Source organism: Pseudophryne corroboree, chromosome 2 (genome assembly GCF_028390025.1).
Source record: "Pseudophryne corroboree isolate aPseCor3 chromosome 2, aPseCor3.hap2, whole genome shotgun sequence".
NCBI lineage: Eukaryota > Metazoa > Chordata > Amphibia > Anura > Myobatrachidae > Pseudophryne > Pseudophryne corroboree.
The window spans coordinates 234305606-234323437 of record NC_086445.1 but is presented as its reverse complement, the minus strand read 5'-3'; the positions used below and the strand labels follow the sequence as shown (position 1 = coordinate 234323437).

Here is a 17832-nt window from a genome sequence, read left to right as displayed (position 1 = left end):
TGCAAGACCCATGGGTCCAGGCCAGATTGAGTCCAGATCTGACTGAAAAGTTTCAGATGTGCTCCCACACGAACGGACTCCCGCAAGGGAGCCCCAGCATCATGCTGCAGATTTGGCAGAAACAGGGGTTGATTTCTGCTCCTGCGATCCTGGAGACGCGGCAGACTTTTTTCCTCTTACCCTCCCTCTACCTGCAAAGAAGGGGGAATCTTTGGCCTTTTTGTGTTTGTTGGTCCGAAAGGACTGCATCTGAGAGTGATGTGTCTTTTTTGCTGGTGCAGGAGCATAAGGCAAGAATGTCGACTTACCTGCGGTAGCCGCAAAGATTAACGCATCCGGTCCATCTCCAAACAAGGCCTCACCTTTATACAGAAGAGCCTCCATATTTCTTTTGGAATCTGCGTCAGCATTCCACTGGCAAATCCACAACGCCCTCCGAGCTGAGACTGCCATGGTAGCAGCTTTTGAACCCAAGAGCCCAATATCTTCCATGGCTTCTAGCATGTATGCAGCAGCGTCTTTTATATGACCTAACTTTAGGAGTATCTCATCTCTATCTATCGTGTCAATTTCAGATGACAAGTTATCTGACCATTTTTTGATAGCACTACTCACCCATGCGCAAGCAATAGTGGGCCTGAGCAGCATACCATTGGCCACATAAATAGATTTTAGCGTAGTCTCCAACTTGGGGTCTGCCGGCTCCTTTAGTGAAGCCGTGCCAGGTGCAGGGAGAATCACCTTTTTTAGTTAACCGTAACAGGGCACTGTCTAAAACGGGGGGTGACTCACACCTTTTCCTGTCCTCTGCAGGGAAAGGATAAGCAACCTGAATCCTTTTGGGAATCTGAAATTTCTTTTCAGGGTTTGCCCAAACTACCTCAAAGAGAGTATTCAACTCGTGAGAAGGAGGAAAAGTTACATTAATTTTCTTCTCTTTATAAAAATAAGCCTTCTCCTGAGGTACAGGAGGGGCTTCTGTAACATCCAAAACCTCCTTTATAGCAACAATCATGTATTGAATGCTTTTTTGCTAATTTAGGATCTATTCCTCTTGAATCACTAGTGTCGACACAGGAATCAGAATCCGTGTCGGTATCTGTTTGTACTATTTGTGCAAAAGGTCTCTTATGTGACCCAGAGGGGTCGCCTGTGGATGAAAGACAGAACTATGAAATATCACCTCTTCCACTGATTTTCTCCAGTTTTCTGCATGAGACTCAGACTTATCTAATCTTACTGATATGATTCACACTATCACGTAATTCTTTCACCCATTTAGGCTCATAGTGTGCCGGCAGCGCAACCACATTACAACTCTGTGTCCCTAAAATGGCTCCCTCACTGGAAGAGCTCCCTGCCTCAGACATGTAACACACATGCACAACCACACCACAGACACTTCGGGACTTATAGGGGACAGACCCACAGTAAAATCTGTCAGAAGGACACAGATAGGATTTGCCAGTTCACAACCCAGCGCCAGTAATACATTTTCTGTGAAATACAAAATGTCCACAGACCTGTAGCGCTTTTATAATGATAAATACACAATATAGCACCAAACTTAACTTAGCCCCCCTGTTTTGCACCCTGATACTTGGTTCAGAAGTGGAGGAGGACCAGCGTTCTTCTCTGCAGCCTGGAAGGAGAGAAAATGGCGCTGAGCAGTGTGCTGGCTGACTGAGGAGGAAGCCCCCGCCCCCGTAATGGCGTGTTTCCCCTCAGACCTTTCAATACTAATATTTATACTGGCGGGGGTAGGACTGTGCCTCAGCATCTTATGCCACTTATCTGCCAGTTCTATTAGGTTTCATGCTGCCCAGGGTGCCCCCCCCCCGCGCCCTGCAGTGCCTATGTGTGAAGGGTAGCATGTTTGCGCAGCGTTCCCGCCCACTGCACGGTACCTTTTAGCCGCCACGATGACTGAAGATCCTTTTCTTCTGTACACTCACCCGTCTTCTGACTTCTGGCTCTGTAAGGGGGGTGACGGCGGGCTGTGGGAGTGAGCACATAGCCGCAGCTAGCGTTCAGTACCCTTCAGGAGCTAATGGTGTCCTGTCAACCAGAAGCAGAGCCATGAAACTATTCAGGAAGTTGGTTCCTACTTCTGCCCCCTAAGTCCCACGAAGTAGGGAGACTGTTGCCAGCAGTCCTCCCTGAAAATAAAAAACCTAACAAAGTCTTTCAGAGAAACTCAGTAGAGCTCCCCTGGAGTGCATCCAGTCTGCCAGGCACATTTTCTAAACTGAGGTCTGGAGGAGGGGCGTAGAGGGAGGAGCCAGTTCACATCCTTGAAAAGTCTTAAAGTGCCCATGGCTCCTGCGGAACTGTCTATACCCCATGGTACTGAAGTGGACCCCAGCATCCTCTAGGACGTATGAGAAAATATATTTATTTAAAGTTTAGTAATAAAAAGTTGTGAGGCCACACCCACTTTTCCAGGAGTGCGCCCGCATTCGGCGCATGCAGGGGAGGGCGCTTCGACATTTTCTCGCTCAGGGTGCTAGTAGGCCTGGAGCCGGCCCTGAGTCATCCAGCTACCTCTGTGCAACTTTTAGGCCTAAAGCGGATAAAGACAATATTGTGAGCTGTGAGGTGTTCAGAATAGACTGGAAATTAGTGGAAATTAATGTTATTGAGGTTAATAATACTGTAGGAACAAAAACACTCCCAGATTCTGTTATTTCTCTGACGTCCTAGTGGATGCTGGGACTCCGTCAGGACCATGGGGATTAGCGGCTCCGCAGGAGACAGGGCACAAAAATAAAAGCTTTAGGACTAGGTGGTGTGCACTGGCTCCTCCCCCTATGACCCTCCTCCAAGCCTCAGTTAGGTTTTTGTGCCCGTCCGAGCAGGGTGCAATCTAAGTGGCTCTCCTAAAGAGCTGCTTAGAAAAAGTTATTAGGTTTTTTATTTTCAGTGAGTCCTGCTGGCAACAGGCTCACTGCAACGAGGGACTTAGGGGAGAAGAAGTGAACTCACCTGCGTGCAGGATGGATTGGCTTCTTAGGCTACTGGACACCATTAGCTCCAGAGGGATCGAACACAGGCCCAGCCATGGAGTCCGGAGCCGCGCCGCCGACCCCCTTGCAGATGCCGAAAAGTGAAGAGGTCCAGAAACCGGCGGCAGAAGACTTTTCAGTCTTCATGAGGTAGCGCACAGCACTGCAGCTGTGCGCCATTGTTGTCAGCACACTTCACACCAGCGGTCACTGAGGGTGCAGGGCGCTGGGGGGGGGGGCGCCCTGGGCAGCAATGATAATACCTTGTTCTGGCTAAAAATACATCACATATAGCCCCTGGGGCTATATGGATGTATTTAACCCCTGCCAGGTCTCACAAACACCGGGAGAAGAGCCCGCCGAAATAGGGGGCGGGGCCTATCTCCTCAAGGAAGAGGAAGGCTCCCAGGACTCTCCCCTGCACTGCACTACAGAAACAGGGTAAAAAAACAGAGAGAGGGGGGGCACTTTTTTGGCGATATTGATATATTAAGCTGCTATAAAGGAAACAAACACTTCTGTAGGGTTGTTCCTATATATTTATAGCGCTTGGGTGTGTGCTGGCAAACTCTCCCTCTGTCTCCCCAAAGGGCTAGTGGGGTCCTGTCTTCGATAAGAGCATTCCCTGTGTGTCTGCTGTGTGTCGGTACGTGTGTGTCGACATGTATGAGGACGATGTTGGTGTGGAGGCGGAGCAATTGCCGGTAATGGTGATGTCACCCCCTAGGGAGTCGACACCGGAATGGATGGCTTTGTTTATGGAATTACGTGATAATGTCAGCACGTTACAAAAATCAGTTGACGACATGAGACGGCCGGCAAACCAGTTAGTACCTGTCCAGGCGTCTCAGACACCGTCAGGGGCTGTAAAACGCCCTTTACCTCAGTCGGTCGACACAGACCCAGACACGGACACCGAATCTAGTGTCGACGGTGAAGAAACAAACGTATTTTCCAGTAGGGCCACACGTTATATGATCACGCCAATGAAGGAGGCTTTGCATATCTCTGATACTGCAAGTACCACAAAAAGGGGTATTATGTGGGGTCTGAAAAAACTACCTGTAGTTTTTCCTGAATCGGAGGAATTGAATGAAGTGTGTGATGAAGCGTGGGTTAACCCCGATAGAAAACTGCGAATTTCAAAGAAGTTATTGGCATTATATCCTTTCCCGCCAGAGGTTAGGGCGCGCTGGGAAACACCCCCTAGGGTGGATAAGGCACTCACACGCTTATCAAAACAAGTGGCGTTACCGTCTCCTGAAACGGCCGCCCTCAAGGATCCAGCTGATAGGAGGCTGGAAACTACCCTGAAAAGTATATACACTCATACTGGTGTTATACTGCGACCAGCCATCGCCTCTGCATGGATGTGCAGTGCTGGGGTGGTTTGGTCGGATTCCCTGACTGAAAATATTGATACCCTGGATAGGGACAGTATTTTATTGACTATAGAGCAATTAAAGGATGCTTTTCTTTATATGCGAGATGCTCAGAGGGATATTTGCACTCTGGCATCGAGAGTAAGTGCGATGTCCATATCTGCCAGAAGAAGTTTATGGACGCGACAGTGGTCAGGTGATGCGGATTCCAAACGGCATATGGAAGTATTGCCGTATAAAGGGGAGGAATTATTTGGGGTCGGTCTATCGGATTTGGTGGCCACGGCAACAGCCGGGAAATCCACCTTTTTACCTCAGGTCCCCTCCCAACAGAAAAAGACACCGTCTTTTCAGCCGTAGTCCTTTCGTTCCTATAAGAACAAGCGGGCAAAAGGACAGTCATATCTGCCCCGAGGCAAAGGAAAGGGTAAGAGAGTGCACCAAGCAGCTCCCTCCCTGGAGCAGAAGCCCTCCCCGGCTTCTGCAAAGCCCTCAGCATGACGTTGGGGCTTTACAAGCGGACTCAGGGGCGGTGGGGGGTCGACTCAAGAATTTCAGCGCACAGTGGGCTCACTCACAGGTGGACCCCTGGATCCTGCAGGTAGTATCTCAGGGTTACAGGTTGGAATTCGAGAAGTCTCCCCCTCGCCGGTTCCTAAAGTCTGCTCTGCCAACGTCTCCCTCAGACAGGGCGACGGTATTGGAAGCCATTCACAAGCTGTATTCTCAGCAGGTGATAGTCAAGGTACCCCTCCTACAACAGGGAAAGGGGTATTATTCCACACTATTTGTGGTACCGAAGCCGGACGGCTCGGTAAGACCTATTCTAAATCTGAAATCTTTGAACCTGTACATACAAAAATTCAAGTTCAAGATGGAGTCACTCAGAGCAGTGATAGCGAATCTGGAAGAAGGGGACTTTATGGTGTCCCTGGACATCAAGGATGCTTACCTGCATGTCCCAATTTGCCCTTCACATCAAGGGTACCTCAGGTGCAAAACTGTCATTATCAGTTTCAGACGCTGCCGTTTGGATTGTCCACGGCACCTCGGGTCTTTACCAAGGTAATGGCCGAAATGATGTTTCTTCTGCGAAGAAAAGGCGTATTAATTATCCCTTACTTGGACGATCTCCTGATAAGGGCAAGGTCCAGAGAACAGCTGGGGGACGTAGTAGCACTAACACAAGTAGTGCTGCAACAGCACGGGTGGATTCTGAATTTTCCAAAATCTCAATTGACCCCGACGACACGTCTGCTGTTCCTGGGAATGATTCTGGACACGGTTCAGAAAAAGGTGTTTCTTCCGGAGGAGAAAGCCAGGGAGTTATCCGAAGTCAGGAACCTCCTAAAACCAGGAAAAGTGTCTGTGCATCAATGCACAAGAGTCCTGGGAAAAATGGTGGCTTCTTACGAAGCGATTCCATTCGGCAGATTCCACGCACGAACTTTTCAGTGGGATCTGCTGGACAAATGGTCCGGATCGCATCTGCAGATGCATCAGCGGATAACTTTGTCTCCACGGACAAGGGTGTCTCTTCTGTGGTGGTTGCAGAGTGCTCATCTGTTAGAGGGCCGCAGATTCGGCATACAGGACTGGGTCCTGGTGACCACGGATGCCAGTCTGAGAGGCTGGGGAGCGGTCACACAGGGAAGAAACTTCCAGGGAGTGTGGTCAAGCCTGGAGATGTCTCTTCACATAAATATACTGGAGCTAAGAGCGATTTACAATGCTCTAAGCCTGGCAAAACCCCTGCTTCAGGGTCAGCCGGTGTTGATCCAGTCGGACAACATCACGGCAGTCGCCCACGTAAACAGACAGGGCGGCACAAGAAGCAGGAGGGCAATGGCAGAAGCTGCAAGGATTCTTCGCTGGGCGGAAGATCATGTGATAGCACTGTCAGCAGTGTTCATTCCGGGAGTGGACAACTGGGAAGCGGACTTCCTCAGCAGACACGATCTACACCCGGGAGAGTGGGGACTTCATCCAGAAGTCTTCCACATGATTGTGAACCGTTGGGAAAAACCAAAGGTGGATATGATGGCGTCCCGCCTCAACAAAAAACTGGACAGGTATTGCGCCAGGTCAAGTGACCCTCAGGCAATAGCTGTGGAAGCTCTGGTAACACCGTGGGTGTTCCAGTCAGTGTATGTGTTTCCTCCTCTGCCTCTCATACCAAAAGTACTGAGAATTATACGGCAAAGGGGAGTAAGAACGATACTCGTGGCTCCGGATTTGCCAAGAAGAACTTGGTACCCGGAACTTCAGGAGATGCTCACGGAAGATCCGTGGCCTCTACCTCTAAGACGGGACCTGCTTCAGCAGCGACCGTGTCTATTCCAAGACTTACCGCGGCTGCGTTTGACGGCATGGCGGTTGAACGCCGAATTCTAAGGGAAAAAGGCATTCCAGAAGAGGTCATCCCTACCCTGGTAAAAGCCAGGAAGGAGGTGACTGCACAACATTATCACCGCATTTGGAGAAAATATGTTGCGTGGTGTGAGGCCAGGAAGGCCCCGACGGAGGAATTTCAACTGGGTCGATTCCTACATTTCCTGCAAACAGGATTGTCTATGGGCCTCAAATTAGGGTCCATTAAGGTTCAAATTTCGGCCCTGTCGATTTTCTTCCAGAAAGAATTGGCTTCAGTTCCTGAAGTCCAGACTTTTGTAAAAGGAGTACTACATATACAGCCCCCGGTTGTGCCCCCAGTGGCTCCGTGGGATCTTAATGTAGTTTTGGATTTTCTCAAATCCCATTGGTTTGAGCCACTCAAATCGGTGGATTTGAAATATCTTACATGGAAAGTAACCATGCTACTGGCCCTGGCTTCAGCCAGGAGAGTGTCAGAATTGTCGGCTTTATCGTATAAAAGCCCATATCTGATTTTCCATTCGGACAGGGCAGAACTGCGGACGCGTCCTCAGTTTCTGCCTAAGGTGGTTTCAGCGTTTCACCTGAACCAGCCTATTGTGGTGCCTGCGGCTACTAGCGATTTGGAGGATTCCAAGTTGCTGGACGTTGTCAGGGCATTGAAAATATATATTTCAAGGACGGCTGGAGTCAGAAAATCTGACTCGCTGTTTATACTGTATGCACCCAACAAGCTGGGTGCTCCTGCTTCTAAGCAGACGATTGCTCGTTGGATTTGTAGCACAATTCAACTTGCACATTCTGTGGCAGGCCTGCCACAGCCTAAATCTATCAAGGCCCATTCCACAAGGAAGGTGGGCTCATCTTGGGCGGCTGCCCGAGGGGTCTCGGCATTACAACTCTGCCGAGCAGCTACGTGGTCGGGGGAGAACACGTTTGTAAAATTCTACAAATTTGATACCCTGGCTAAAGAGGACCTGGAGTTCTCTCATTCGGTGCTGCAGAGTCATCCGCACTCTCCCGCCCGTTTGGGAGCTTTGGTATAATCCCCATGGTCCTGACGGAGTCCCAGCATCCACTAGGACGTCAGGGAAAATAAGATTTTACTTACCGATAAATCTATTTCTCGTAGTCCGTAGTGGATGCTGGGCGCCCATCCCAAGTGCGGATTGTCTGCAATACTTGTACATAGTTATTGTTACAAAAAAATCGGGTTGTTATTGTTGTGAGCCGTCTGTTCAGAGGCTCCTACGTTTGTCATACTGTTAACTGGGTTCAGATCACAAGTTGTACGGTGTGATTGGTGTGGCTGGTATTAGTCTTACCCGGGATTCAAAATCCTTCCTTATTGTGTACGCTCGTCCGGGCACAGTATCCTAACTGAGGCTTGGAGGAGGGTCATAGGGGGAGGAGCCAGTGCACACCACCTAGTCCTAAAGCTTTTATTTTTGTGCCCTGTCTCCTGCGGAGCCGCTAATCCCCATGGTCCTGACGGAGTCCCAGCATCCACTACGGACTACGAGAAATAGATTTAACGGTAAGTAAAATCTTATTTTTAGCTGTTTTTATGATTTAAAAAAATAAAATAAAAACAGTTCTAAAACCAAAACTCTCAAGGCAGGGCGTAGCCAGAACTTTGTGGGCCTCATAGCAACATTTTGAAGGGGCCCCCGTCCCAATGCTTCTAGAGAGAAACTTCTCTGTAGCAGTTGTTAATTTTATGCCCTATAATAGTGCCGTTTCATTTTCTGAACCATAGTAGAGCCTTATTTAATGTTATACCCCATAGTAGTGCCCTAGTGTCTTAGTAGTGCTTAAGTTCACCCTATGTCACATTTCAGAGCTGCCAGTACACATTATGATATATAGTGCTCCCCGTTCATATTGTGCCACATTACAGTGCCCCAGTTCATATTAGATCATATAAAAATGCCCTCCAGTTCCTTTTATACCATGCTACAATGAGCAGGTCCAGGGGCATACCTAGATATATTTCAGGCCCCAAGGAAAAAGTATGTATATAACACATGTAACTCTGACAGGGAAGGTGGGCCTCTCAGCTCTGGGCCCCAAAGCAGCTGCACTGCCTGCACCTATGGTAGCTACGCCCTTGCCTCAAGGGCGGTTTTGGCAAAACCAGTACAGATCCAAAACAAAGGAGATACAGATCCAAAACCCAAAAATTGCCCGGTTCACACCCCTAAAATATATATATATATATATATATATATATATATATATATATATATATATATATATATATATATATATATATATATATATATATATATATACACACACACATACATACATATATATATATATATACACACTTTAAAAAAAAATAAAGGTAACATTTAAACACAATGTAACTCCAAGTCAATCACACTTCTGTGAAATCAAACTGTCCACTTAGGAAGCAACACCGATTGACAATCAATTTCACATGCTGTTGTGTAAATGGAATGGACAACAGGTGGAAATTATAGGCAGTTAGCAAGACACCCCCAATAAAGGAGTTGTTCTGCAGGTGGTGACCACAGACCACTTCTCAGCTCCTATGCTTTCTGGCTGATGTTTTAGTCACCTTTGAAAGCTGGCGGTGCTTTCACTCTAGTGGTAGCATGAGACGGAGTCTACAACCCACACAAGTGGCTCAGGTAGTGCAGCTCATCCAGGATGGCACATCAATGCGAGCTGTGGCAAGAAGGTTTGCTGTGTCTGTCAGCGTAGTGTCCAGAGCATGGAGGCGCTACCAGGAGACAGGCCAGTACATCAGGAGACGTGGAGGAGGCCTTAGGAGGGCAACAACCCAGCAGCAGGACCGCTACCTCCACCTTTGTGCAAGGAGGAACAGGAGGAGCACTGCCAGAGCCCTGCAAAATGACCTCCAGCAAGCCACAAATGTGCATGTGTCTACTCAAATGATCAGAAACAGACTCCATGAGTGTGGTATGAGGGACAGACGTCCACAGGTGGGGGTTGTGCTTACAGCCCAACACCGTGCAGGACGTTTGGCATTTGCCAGAGAACACCAAGATTGGCAAATTCACCACTGGCGCCCTGTGCTCTTCACAGATGAAAGCAGGTTCTCACTGAGCACATGTGACAGACGTGACAGAGTCTGGAGACGCCAAGGAGAACGTTCTGCTGCCTGCAACATCCTCCAGCATGACCGGTTTAGCAGTGGGTCAGTAATGGTGTGGAGTGGCATTTCTTTGGGGGGCCGCACAGCCCTCCATGTGCTCGCCAGAGGTAGCCTGACTGCCAATAGGTACCGAGATGAGATCCTCAGACCCCTTGTGAGACCATATGCTGGTGCGGTTGGCCCTGGGTTCCTCCTAATGCAAGACAATGCTAGACCTCATGTGGCTGGAGTGTGTCAGCAGTTCCTGCAAGACGAAGGCATTGATGCTATGGACTGGCCCGCCCGTTCCCCAGTCCTGAATCCAATTGAGCACATCTGGGACATCATGTCTCGCTCCATCCACCAATGTCACGTTGCACCACAGACTGTCCAGGAGTTGGCGGATGCTTTAGTCCAGGTCTGGGAGGAGATCCCTCAGGAGACCATCCCCCACCTCATCAGGAGCATGCCCAGGCATAGTAGGGAGGTCATACAGGCACGTGGAGGCCACACATACTACTGAGCCTCATTTTGACTTGTTTTAAGGACATTACATCAAAGTTGGATCAGCCTGTAGTGTTTTTTTCCACTTTAATTTTGAGTGTGACTCCAAATCCAGACCTCCATGGGTTAATAAATTTGATTTCCATTGATAATTTTTGTGTGATTTTGTTGTCAGCACATTCAACTCTGCAAAGAACAAAGTATTTAATAAGAATATTTCATTCATTCAGATATAGGATGTGTTATTTTAGTGTTCCCTTTATTTTTTTGAGCAGTGTGTGTGTGTGTGTATATATATATATATATACACATTTTTATATATTAACAAATATAAAACCACAGCACTCACCACCCCACTCATAGGGTGGGGTGCATGTAGCCCATGGCCACCTACTTAAAAATATACAAACTATAATTTTTGAGACTCTGTGATAGTGTAGGACCTGAATGAAGGTGGGGTACCTCGGTGAGCGGTTTGCAGGCTTCCGTGCATTTGCCAATTCACTAACTAAACCCCCATCATTTATTTATTGATGTTGTGAGGTTGATTGAGCTTGCTTTGGTGAGTGCTAAACTTTCTATTTGTGTGTATATATATTTTTAAATGTTTGTATAAGTTTATCACTTTATGTTGATAGGTTGCCAAGCAACAGACAATGAGGGGAGCTGTTCTTGGCGCTGCCTGGTGATGTCGGGAGCCCGTAACGCCAATTGCCTGCACGTGGACCCGGCTGCACCGAGCGGCTTGGAGCAGGTGAGCAAGTTTTGTAATTTGTGCACATGTTAGATGGGGTATAAATGTATGTATTATTGTATGTCATTTTGTGTATGATTGTCCCTGACGACGGGCGGGAGCCCGAAACGTAACGTAGGATTAAAGGACGCTATTGAAATTTAAAAGCCTGGAGAGTGCCGCCCGTTTATTTGCACGCTATTACAGGGTCACAGACCCGGGGAGGGCACCAGCGCAAGTATTTTAGGAGACCTCTGTGAAGCTGAGTGCCGGATCAAACAGAGTTTCTAAATTTAGCAGTGTCCACTGCAATTGCTGAGAAGTGGACGCATAGCTGGATCAAGGCATCAGGGGTATTGTAACCTTATTTGGGACATGTCGCATTTTTGTTTTTAAAGCTACTGAGCTATAGTAACATTCGTGTGAGCTGACTGGGTACACCTGTATATGATTATAGCACAGCATTTAGTAGATCAATGGCGGCCTTTGACACTGAAACAGAACAAGTGGTGGATTTGACCTATTTGGATGCAAAGGAATCATTTAGTTATTCAGATGCGGAGGCATATATAAAGAAGGTTTGGATGATGACCCACTAGCAACAGATCCTGACACACTGTATCGACACTGGCCCAAATTGAAGCAAAAGGAATGTGATTTCCTATATCGTGGCATCAGCCTGTCAGATTATTATAAAAATAAGTTGATACCAAGAGGATTCCGCGTCCATAACACACCCACTATAGGAAGACACGACATTGCCTTTTGTCATAAATGGGTGTCCATATTACACAAATGCTCTATGGACCTACTTCTATTGGTAATAGAAGAATCCACAAAGGAATTGGCAATAACTAAGCAGAAGATTGCTACATTTGAGGAAACCCATAAGGCAATATTACTGGTGGAAACGGATAAAACCTGGCTCAATAAAATGGAGAAAAATAGGAAAGACCTAATAGCATTCAAAAAGGAGAAGCTCTATAAAGTCCAACAGGACTACGAACTTAGACGTGTGTACCCATGGGCAAGCAACAGCAAACCCCATAAGGAAAGAATAAAACACTTCAGAAAACGACGACAACAATTCAGACAAAGGGAATCAGATGAATCCAGTGCCTCACATAGTGAAAATGAGCCACAATCTTCAATTGAGGATGGTTGCCCTTTAGGGTTACAGACTCGGTCCACCCTATATGCACCCCCTACAAGAGGAAGAGGCCGACAAGGCGGGCGAGGCAGAATGAGAGGAGCCACAAGCAGGAGGCCACCACGCCGATAGAAAATTTGGTGTTTAACCTGTCCTCAACACCATTGATAGAGGAAAATAGAGTGTTGTCTAAAGGACTCACATTTGTACCTACAGCTAAAATGGATGCGTTCCAATGGAAACTGGATGTTTACGAATTAAACAGGACGTTAAGATTAAAGGATTTTTGCTCTAGAGCACCAAACATTCCAGCACCGAAGGGGGAAGATATACCAGAACAACTAAAGAGGATCTTACCGAGATCAAAATTTGACCACACTACGCAAAATCCTTCAATAAAGACATTTACCAGGTTATTAGATAACGAAGGCGCACGAGTTGCCAATACAAGAATATCACATAACAACCTCACCTATGAAGAAAGATAGGCACTTAAATCCTTGTCACAACGATCTGACATCATAGTCCGTCCGGCGGATAAGGGGGGAGGTGTGGTGCTTCAGGACCTGACCGACTATAAAAATGAATGTGAACGCCAATTGAGGGATGGTAATACATATGAGTCATTATTTCGAGATCCGACAGAAATATACAAGCGAGAACTGGATGAGGTCCTTGCACAAGCTAAACAACAGGATATTATATCCACAGAATTACAAAGGGCACTAATGGTGGAATTTCCCATCACTCCCCTATTCTACGTGGTTCCAAAGATCCATAAGAGCCTGCAAGCTCCCCCAGGAAGGCCGATAATATCGGCATGTGGATCCCTCTTTGAACCAATATCAATCTATTTGGACTCTGTTAAATCCATGCATTCAGGGTATTCTGTCATACTTGAAGGACACTAATATGCTATTGTCTATTTTTAATGTCTTAACACTACCATCAGATGATACTATTATGTGTAGTGCAGATGTGACTAGCCTGTACACCTGCATCCCACATGATGCAGGTGTGCAGGCAGTCATGGAGCTTATTTCAGACAATCCCTTGTATAAGGGACCATCAGTCAGTTTTGTGTTACAACTCCTAAGATTAGTTTTGACTAAGAATTATTTATTTTACAATGGTCAGTTTTTTCTACAGCGCACTGGGTGTGCGATGGGGTCCTCAGTGGCCCATATCGTACGCCAATGCGTATATGTATTCAGTGGAAAAATCTTGGGAGTGGTTTGAATCCTCAGATATTGATATATCATAGATTTATACATGACTTATTAATTTTTTGGACAGGTACTGAAGTGAATCTAAAAAACCTGCTAGAAGAGCATAAACAATTCTTTGAATAATGTAAAATTCACATATAAAATTAGCACCAATAATATCCAATTTCTAGATGTGGATATACATATTGAGGGTAAAGAGTTAAAGAGTTAATGACGTCTCTCTACAGAAAAGGTACAGACAGGAATACTCTCCTTCAATACGCGAGTTTCCACCCCACACCACTAAGAAAAATCCTGCCTTACTCGCAGCTATTAAGGGCAAAAAGAATAACCTCAAATCCAGAACATGTGGAACCAGCACTTAATGCAATGGTTGAGAGATTTAGACAGAAGGGATATAACAAAAATGAGCTTACACAGATTAAAACTAGAGTATTGGACATCCCCAGATCGACATTATTGAAGCCTAAGATTAAACAGGTACAGCATACAGAAAGAATACCATGGCCTAACCGTTATAATATACATAGTGAAAACTAGAGATGAGCGGGTTCGGTTTCTTTGAATCCGAACCCGCACGAACTTCACTTTTTTTTTCACGGGTCCGAGCGACTCAGATCTTCCCGCCTTGCTCGGTTAACCCGAGCGCGCCCGAACGTCATCATGACGCTGTCGGATTCTCGCGAGACTCGGATTCTATATAAGGAGCCGCGCGTCGCCGCCATTTTCACACGTGCATTGAGATTGATAGGGAGAGGACGTGGCTGGCGTCCTCTCCATTAGAATAGATTAGAAGAGAGAGAGAGAGAGAGAGATTGTGCAGACAGAGTTTACCACAGTGACCAGTGCAGTTGTTGTTAAGTTAACTTTTATTTAATATATCCGTTCTCTGCTATATCCGTTCTCTGCCTGAAAAAAACGATACACAGCAGTCACACAGTGTGACTCAGTCTGTGTGCACTCAGCTCAGCCCAGTGTGCTGCACATCAATGTATAAAAGCTTATAATAATTGTGGGGGAGACTGGGGAGCACTGCAGGTTGTTATAGCAGGAGCCAGGAGTACATAATATTATATTAATTTAAAATTAAACAGTGCACACTTTTGCTGCAGGAGTGCCACTGCCAGTGTGACTAGTGGTGACCAGTGCCTGACCACCAGTATAGTAGTATATTGTTGTATACTATCTCTTTATCAACCAGTCTATATTAGCAGCAGACACAGTACAGTGCGGTAGTTCACGGCTGTGGCTACCTCTGTGTCGGCAGTCGGCACTCGGCAGGCAGTCCGTCCATCCATAATTGTATAATTATATACCACCTAACCGTGGTATTTTTTTTTCTTTCTTTATACCGTCGTCATAGTCATACTAGTTGTTACGAGTATACTACTATCTCTTTATCAACCAGTGTACAGTGCGGTAGTTCACGGCTGTGGCTACCTCTGTGTCGGCAGTCGGCAGGCAGTCCGTCCATCCATAATTGTATTATTATAATATATACCACCTAACCGTGGTTTTTTTTTCATTCTTTATACCGTCATAGTGTCATACTAGTTGTTACGAGTATACTACTATCTCTTTATCAACCAGTGTACAGTGCGGTAGTTCACGGCTGTGGCTACCTCTGTGTCGGCAGTCGGCAGGCAGTCCGTCCATCCATAATTGTATTATAATATATACCACCTAACCGTGGTTTTTTTTTCATTCTTTATACCGTCATAGTGTCATACTAGTTGTTACGAGTATACTACTATCTCTTTATCAACCAGTGTACAGTGCGGTAGTTCACGGCTGTGGCTACCTCTGTGTCGGCAGTCGGCAGGCAGTCCGTCCATCCATAATTGTATTATAATATATACCACCTAACCGTGGTTTTTTTTTCATTCTTTATACCGTCATAGTCAGTCATACTAGTTGTTACGAGTATACTACTATCTCTTTATCAACCAGTGTACAGTGCGGTAGTTCACGGCTGTGGCTACCTCTGTGTCGGCACTCGGCAGGCAGTCCGTCCATCCATAATTGTATTATAATATATACCACCTAACCGTGGTTTTTTTTTCATTCTTTATACCGTCATAGTCAGTCATACTAGTTGTTACGAGTATACTACTATCTCTTTATCAACCAGTGTACAGTGCGGTAGTTCACGGCTGTGGCTACCTCTGTGTCGGAACTCGGCAGGCAGTCCGTCCATCCATAATTGTATTACAATATATACCACCTAACCGTGGTTTTTTTTTCATTCTTTATACCGTCATAGTCAGTCATACTAGTTGTTACGAGTATACTACTATCTCTTTATCAACCAGTGTACAGTGCGGTAGTTCACGGCTGTGGCTACCTCTGTGTCGGCACTCGGCAGGCAGTCCGTCCATCCATAATTGTATTACAATATATACCACCTAACCGTGGTTTTTTTATACCACCTAACCGTGGCAGTCCGTCCATAATTGTATACTAGTATCCAATCCATCCATCTCCATTGTTTACCTGAGGTGCCTTTTAGTTCTGCCTATAAAATATGGAGAACAAAAAAGTTGAGGTTCCAAAATTAGGGAAAGATCAAGATCCACTTCCACCTCGTGCTGAAGCTGCTGCCACTAGTCATGGCCGAGACGATGAAATGCCAGCAACGTCGTCTGCCAAGGCCGATGCCCAATGTCATAGTACAGAGCATGTCAAATCCAAAACACCAAATATCAGAAAAAAAAGGACTCCAAAACCTAAAATAAAATTGTCGGAGGAGAAGCGTAAACTTGCCAATATGCCATTTACCACACGGAGTGGCAAGGAACGGCTGAGGCCCTGGCCTATGTTCATGGCTAGTGGTTCAGCTTCACATGAGGATGGAAGCACTCAGCCTCTCGCTAGAAAACTGAAAAGACTCAAGCTGGCAAAAGCACCGCAAAGAACTGTGCGTTCTTTGAAATCCCAAATCCACAAGGAGAGTCCAATTGTGTCGGTTGCGATGCCTGACCTTCCCAACACTGGACGTGAAGAGCATGCGCCTTCCACTATTTGCATGCCCCCTGCAAGTGCTGGAAGGAGCACCCGCAGTCCAGTTCCTGATAGTCAGATTGAAGATGTCAGTGTTGAAGTACACCAGGATGAGGAGGATATGGGTGTTGCTGGCGCTGGGGAGGAAATTGACCAGAAGGATTCTGATGGTGAGGTGGTTTGTTTAAGTCAGGCACCCGGGGAGACACCTGTTGTCCGTGGGAGGAATATGGCCATTGACATGCCAGGTGAAAATACCAAAAAAATCAGCTCTTCGGTGTGGAGGTATTTCACCAGAAATGCGGACAACAGGTGTCAAGCCGTGTGTTCCCTTTGTCAAGCTGTAATAAGTAGGGGTAAGGACGTTAACCACCTCGGAACATCCTCCCTTATACGTCACCTGCAGCGCATTCATAATAAGTCAGTGACAAGTTCAAAAACTTTGGGTGACAGCGGAAGCAGTCCACTGACCAGTAAATCCCTTCCTCTTGTAACCAAGCTCACGCAAACCACCCCACCAACTCCCTCAGTGTCAATTTCCTCCTTCCCCAGGAATGCCAATAGTCCTGCAGGCCATGTCACTGGCAAGTCTGACGAGTCCTCTCCTGCCTGGGATTCCTCCGATGCATCCTTGCGTGTAACGCCTACTGCTGCTGGCGCTGCTGTTGTTGCCGCTGGGAGTCGATGGTCATCCCAGAGGGGAAGTCGTAAGCCCACTTGTACTACTTCCAGTAAGCAATTGACTGTTCAACAGTCCTTTGCGAGGAAGATGAAATATCACAGCAGTCATCCTACTGCAAAGCGGATAACTGAGTCCTTGACAACTATGTTGGTGTTAGACGTGCGTCCGGTATCCGCCGTTAGTTCACAGGGAACTAGACAATTTATTGAGGCAGTGTGCCCCCGTTACCAAATACCATCTAGGTTCCACTTCTCTAGGCAGGCGATACCGAGAATGTACACGGACGTCAGAAAAAGACTCACCAGTGTCCTAAAAAATGCAGTTGTACCCAATGTCCACTTAACCACGGACATGTGGACAAGTGGAGCAGGGCAGGGTCAGGACTATATGACTGTGACAGCCCACTGGGTAGATGTATGGACTCCCGCCGCAAGAACAGCAGCGGCGGCACCAGTAGCAGCATCTCGCAAACGCCAACTCTTTCCTAGGCAGGCTACGCTTTGTATCACAGCTTTCCAGAATACGCACACAGCTGAAAACCTCTTACGGCAACTGAGGAAGATCATCGCGGAATGGCTTACCCCAATTGGACTCTCCTGTGGATTTGTGGCATCGGACAACGCCAGCAATATTGTGTGTGCATTAAA

The 17832-nt window shown here is 46.7% G+C and overlaps 1 protein-coding gene and 1 long non-coding RNA gene across 5 annotated transcripts in view; one reads left to right on the top strand and one right to left on the bottom strand.

The window, feature by feature from the left end:
* LOC135011495 (retinol dehydrogenase 7-like) overlaps positions 1-17832 on the bottom strand; it is a 164382-nt gene that overhangs the window by 123333 nt on the left and 23217 nt on the right. The gene's annotated exons all lie outside the window — the stretch shown is intronic.
* Positions 1-17832, top strand: part of LOC135011556 (uncharacterized) — a 295015-nt gene that overhangs the window by 267727 nt on the left and 9456 nt on the right. For both annotated transcript variants that reach the window (XR_010210638.1, XR_010210632.1), the window contains exon 2: positions 11030-11145. This is a non-coding gene — a long non-coding RNA (uncharacterized LOC135011556). The remainder of the gene's footprint in view (positions 1-11029; positions 11146-17832) is intronic.